The sequence below is a fragment of the Cynoglossus semilaevis genome, chromosome 15 (genome assembly GCF_000523025.1).
Source record: "Cynoglossus semilaevis isolate Cse_v1.0 chromosome 15, Cse_v1.0, whole genome shotgun sequence".
Lineage (NCBI taxonomy): Eukaryota > Metazoa > Chordata > Actinopteri > Pleuronectiformes > Cynoglossidae > Cynoglossus > Cynoglossus semilaevis.
Window position 1 is genome coordinate 8,993,304 of NC_024321.1, and position 6,000 is coordinate 8,999,303.

The following is a 6,000-nucleotide window of genomic DNA, read 5'->3' on the forward strand; positions in this document are numbered from 1 at the left end:
TGTTGACTTTCTTCTATTCCTACTTCAGTGTTTAGATGTTTACATTTCTACCTCAATGCTGATATACGTTGTATTTATTTATATTTGTAAAATATTTCCGTCTTCATTGCGTACTAGGTACACTGTGCTGCACAGAAAATCTTTCTTCAGAAGTATAACTCAAAATATAACTTTAGAAGATATATTTTGTCCTGTAGTCCTGCACAATCGACCTGGAGCTCTTCACACGGGAAAATGTCTCGATACTTGACCTGTTGGTTTTTTCCACGTTTGTCAAGTAACATGTAGTCAAGTCAGGTCGTATCAGGTGCAGAGTCGAGGAGTCAGCAGATCCATGCAGCTGAGCACTTACTGTACGGGGACGGAAAATGACTGTAACAATTTATTGTACTTTTTTTACGGTCAATGATGAAGTGATGAAGTGTTTTGATTTTTCCCTGTAACCCTGCTCTGGACACATTATTAGGACCATAATGGTATGTGGCACAGCAGCATCAGTTGTTCAATAATCCTTCTATTTTTGTCCTTAAACCCTTGAGGGAAATATTTGGCTCTTAAGCTGCTAAATGCTGCAGTATGTTCACCAGCTGGTCACTGTCTGTCTGCTGCTTGGTCCTGGGCAGGTTGTGTGTGTATGCTGTGTGTATGTGTGTGTGTTTTTAGAGCCTCCTGTGGCTGAGACTAAATATAATGAGAGTGAACCAACACGGTAAATCAGAGGCGCGACAGGATGAGATTGAAACTCGCTGTAATTACTCTTCTAAAAACAGGGGGAGCTGCAGATTCTGCTGATAATTTTCTACCGTCTGTCAGTACATGTGACCTTTTTCACAAAGGGATTTAACCCATCTCTGTTAGTGTTATTTTTCGCCTGTTGGGCTTTTGTTTGGCTTTTTTTCGAATGCAGGATTTATGTGGCTTGATGTTAGCTCCCTCTGCGTTGGTCTTGTAGCAGCACTTTATACTTTTTCCCCCTCAGAGCTTCACTTTCTCTTGGTGCAACTGCAGCACCTGTTCAATTTTAACAGCTATCATCAATCCTCACCTCATCTCTGCTTTTCTCTTTATATCTTTTTTTTTAAACCTTTCCTTTTTTTTGTCTCCCCCCCCCTGCCCAAAACCCCCACCCCCCCCCCCCCCCCCCCCCCCTCCTCTCCCCCCCGCCACACACCTCATGTGTATTGATGCAGGTTCCACATCACGTTCATACATCTGTATGACTTTTTAATTGTTTGTTGCAGGATGTAGCCGTCACGTGTGACGGTGGACGAGGTGCAGGCGGTGATTTGTGTGAAGTGAAATGAGTGTTTAGCGAGTCACCGTCCCGCCCCATGACTTTCGTCTGCCAAACACCGTCTTTATTGATTCCAAACAGTCTGCCGCTCCAGTCCTAATGCACAGAGAGAGGCGGAGGTGGAGGGTTGGGCTGCAGAAAGCAGAGGAATTGTTGGGGAAAATGAGAGAGAAGTCCAAATTGCATTTCTTTCCTGTGCACCTTGGTTCTGAGGCCTCGTCTGTTTCCTTCCTCGCGTTCTGTGTCCTCCCCTCACATCTCCTTCTCACTGCTTTCCCCAATAGGACGGGGGAAGAATAAGCAGATGGAAGAGGCAGGGATAAAGAGACAAAGGGGGGAAGAATGTTGGAGTTCAAACTGAGAGGGGAAGGGAAATAAGGTGGAGATGAGAGGATGCAGACTTGGCAGGAGGATGAGGGGGACGGGGGAGTGATGAACTCATCTAAAGCCACTCTGCATTGTTAATAAGCAGCAGACTGTGGAGCTACTCACCAGCTAGTCACTCCAAATAACGAGAGAGAACGAGACGAAGGATGAGGGGATGAAAAGACAACCAGACTCATTATCCTGCGACCGGTTTTCATCACTGTCCCGTCAGTAATCTCCCATCCTCCCCCCTTCTTTCCTTTGCCTCCCCTCCGTCCTCAAACAGTCCGCAGCTCTGTTTGAGGTGACAGATGAAGACCAATTAGGCTAAATGTTTCGTTAACTTGAAGGTTGATTCCCTGCCATCTTCCTGAGCCTACACTGATAATCCTGTTGGCCGTGGAAATTACTCACCGCTCACAGGCAGCCAGCACACACACGTGTGTGTGTGTGTGTGTGTGGATTTGTGTGCACCTTCAGTTTGTAATGGGAAAAGTGAAAATGTGTGTGCAAAAGGCTGTAAAAGTGCGAGAGAGAGAGAGAGAGAGAGAGAACGAGCCGGAGAGGCAACAGACGTGTGCGTGAGGAAAAATGAAAAAATGAGGACGGCAGAGTCTTGATGAAAAATTGATGTCAGGCTGATGAACGTTGTCTTTGTTAAGCAGTCAGAGAAAAGGTTTCTTGGAGCTGTTGTTCCAAGAAGGTCAGTCGTTTTCTAAAAAAAAAAAAAGTGAAGGTAGGAAGATAAAGATATAAAGATTTTTAAAAGAAAAAATATATATATTACAGCTTTAATTATTATTATTATAGCTTTAATTAGGTACATACGTATTGGGTATATGTGTGTGTATAAGTATATGTATATAAATGTATACATATATATATATATATATGCAGTATATGCATCTGAATATATCTGTGTCTTTGTGTGTGTGTGTGTGTGCTGTCATTGAACATTTGTTTTTATAATTTTATTCAATTGAAAAGTTGAGTTCCAACCCTGCAGCAGCCAGTGGAACGACTCCGTTTTCCCTCTCTTATCTCCTGTTGTTTCACAGCCATCGGTCTCAGTCAGTTCTTTCTCTGAAGATTGATGTTTTGCTGTATTTTAGCCACTGTGTTCTTTTATTTACTGTAGTTATTGATTCACTGAGCTGAAAACTAAATGAAACGGTGTGTTTGACATGTCCCAAACCCTGTGCTAACAACCCCGCAGCACAAACCTCACACAGGTCACGTGACCTCGTGGTTGTCAGCCCTGATGATGGAGGGAGAAATGTGTGGGAGAACAGATTGTAGATTTCAAAAAGTCTGGTAGCGTTCGCCTTCATTTCCTTTATTTGTTGCAAGGAAAAAAAAACTGTTCCACCCAGGAGCAGTTTTAAAAATATGTGTAGACAGGAGTCAAATGGGACGAGGAGACTTTTTTTAATATCTAACTACGTGAACTTACTGTCCTTTTAGCGGCCGAGCCGCCTCAGCAGTTTCGTCACTGACTGTCAGCAGCTTTGTTCGCTGTGACAGGTTTGTTGTCCCTCTTCAATAATGTCGCAGTGATGAGTAAATATCATCCTGTGCAGTAACAGCCCCCGCAAGGGGAAAACATACACACACACACACACACACATCCATAGGCTTTGAACATTTAAAGGTTTGTGTGGGGGGGGGAGGGTGTGTGTGTGCAAAGTTCTGCAAATCAACATGTGGGTCGATCTAATGAAAACACCTGGCTCCAAACACTGATTCAAAATGTTGTTATTATTATCTTAAAACAGTAGAATTTTTAAATATTCATGCTTATAAATTCACTATGCTTATAAAATACTAAAAAACTGTTTGCCTGAAATGTCGCTGAGAGTTAAATTTAATATTGAGTTAAACTTCTAAAATATATATATGAAATATGAATACTAGTCCTACAGTATGTGTTCATGTATATATATAAACACATATATTGTTATATTGGCTGCAGGCTGGGTCCACATGAATGTAAATCAAATATTAATAATCAACTGTTAAACTGCTCATCGTGTCACATTCTCACGTCTCAGTCACTTTATTTTGAAACTTTTCAAACTGCCCCAGGGTCAGCAGGAGAGCCCTGAGTCGCTGCAGTTTTACCCCCTCCTTGTTCAGCTCCTCTAGGGGACAGAGTTCTGGACGTGTGTAAGATGGAAATGTGACATTTTTGTTGTACTGGTCCCAGGATGGTGAAAAGACACTGGTGTCAATTACTGAGTTATTTTAAATCCAGCATCATCAGGACATTCTGACTGTCAGGGAGTCCACAGACGGCCGTTACTACGTGTGGATCCAAACTGATGCTAATACCAATACCATTGTACCTGGATTAACAGCTCCAGATCTAGTTCAGGTTCTTTTTTTTGCTCCAACAACCCTGGTGAACCTGTGAAGACGAAGGTTCTGGAGATGACTGCTGTGATCGCAGCTTATGGCTGATAAAGTCAAAGGTTTCACTCAGTTTTAGGGCAAAGTTTCTTTGCAAGTTCAAGGCAAATAAAATGTTTTGTGGAGGAAGAGCAGAGGAGACGGTTGTTGTTGTCAGAACTGATATTACAGATTTGGAATTGGAATTTCAGACACCAGTGGGTTACATTTATAAAGTTGAAGTTCAGTCAAATGCAAACATCTATGCATAAAAAGCTGCTGTCTGGTTGAATGTTGTTTTTTTTTCTTTTGCCAGCATTTGGGAGATTAAAATACATGTTTTTGTATCAGCAAACCTGACCCAGTGTTACCTCAGGAAGTGTCGACTCACCACTTCTAAAATAAGCCTCGGTAAACAAACAGCACGTTCCCACACCAGTGGACGTCTCACAGTTGACTCTTCTTCACCCCAGTGAATCTGAGTCTTAACTTCTGACTCTAAGGGTTTTACATTCACATAGAGAGTCACAGTTTGCTGTGTAAACATCGCAGCAGCTGCAGCTCAGTCGTTCTGACTCCCTCTCTGGACTTTTTTTATTTTAATTTATTATTCTGCAGCTTTATATCCATCAAACAAACGTTTTTCTGGATATTCTGAGATCACGTTAAAATCCTGGCAGAGTTCAACATAAATAAAATTCAAGTTATTTACAATTCATTTTAGTCTAATATATATTTATATATTTCACTCTGCGACGCCAAAGTAAAAAACCTGGCAGAGCAAACCTCCATCCATTTCCTGTTATTGAAACTTTACGAAGCGTGTGTTTCTCACACTGTAAAGTCGGTGCAGCAGTGATCCAGAAAAACAAAGCTAATATAAAGTAAGAGACTTCAGACATAACGGAACTACAGGCTGTGTTTTAGTTGTCTCTAAATTTACTGCTGTTCAGTCAATTATTACTCTGTTTACACTGGGTTTCTACTGGATCTGTAAGGTGTGAATGTGAACTGGTGTGAATGAATGCATGTGTGAATGGAAGACTTTGAGTTTTGGATAAAAAAGCAACTCTACATGGATAAGAGATATTAAAGCTGTTTTGGTTTTTTACAGTTCATTTTGTAGTGACTCACATGTGACCTGATCATAATTAGAGAGAATGATTTTTTATTTGAAGTCTAACTGTAATTAGTTAAAATAAGAGTACTCACATTCAGATCAGGTAAAGTTACCACCTTAGCACCACTGCTAATCTGCAAATGTGTTCTGGAGTCAGAGATCATCTGTTGAAAACACAAAAAAGTAATAATTCCCATCAACCCTGAAGACAGACTGACGTTAAAGTGTTGGAAATTAAATGACGTGAATCATTATGCACTTTCTGTTTCCGTTTGTCTTTTCCCCCCAGAGATTCAGTTCAGTTAGATTTCAGGTTGATTAAATGATTTCTCAAAGGGATTAAAGAAAAAAAACCAAATGTTTTCTTGCCTTTGGCAAAATACTCTACTATTTTACAATTCTAAACTCTTTTTTCTTCTCTCTCGCTCTTATTAAATGCTGGATTATTTTAAAAAATACTTTAGAGCGATTTCCTTCAATTAAGTTTTTCGGTGGTTTTCTTTATTTAGATAAAAACGACCATCACCTGCAGCCGCAGTGAAGATTGAAATATTACGACAATTTTTTCTTTCTCCTCCCGGTGCTGTTGGGGCGTGTCTACTCTGCACAAGGCACTACTCAAATCATCCGTCCATGTTAAAGGTACTGCCGTACGGTGGAATGTACATTAACATGGGTGTCTGTGTGTAATCAGCAGTTTCTCTGCCCAATTGATGTTCGACAGCAAGAAAAGCGGTAAGAAAATAGTAGGCAGCACTCAGGGAAGATGAGGCTGTGGCAGTTAGGTGAGATGGCTGATGCGTATGGATGAGGCCCTGATGGAAGGAGCGAG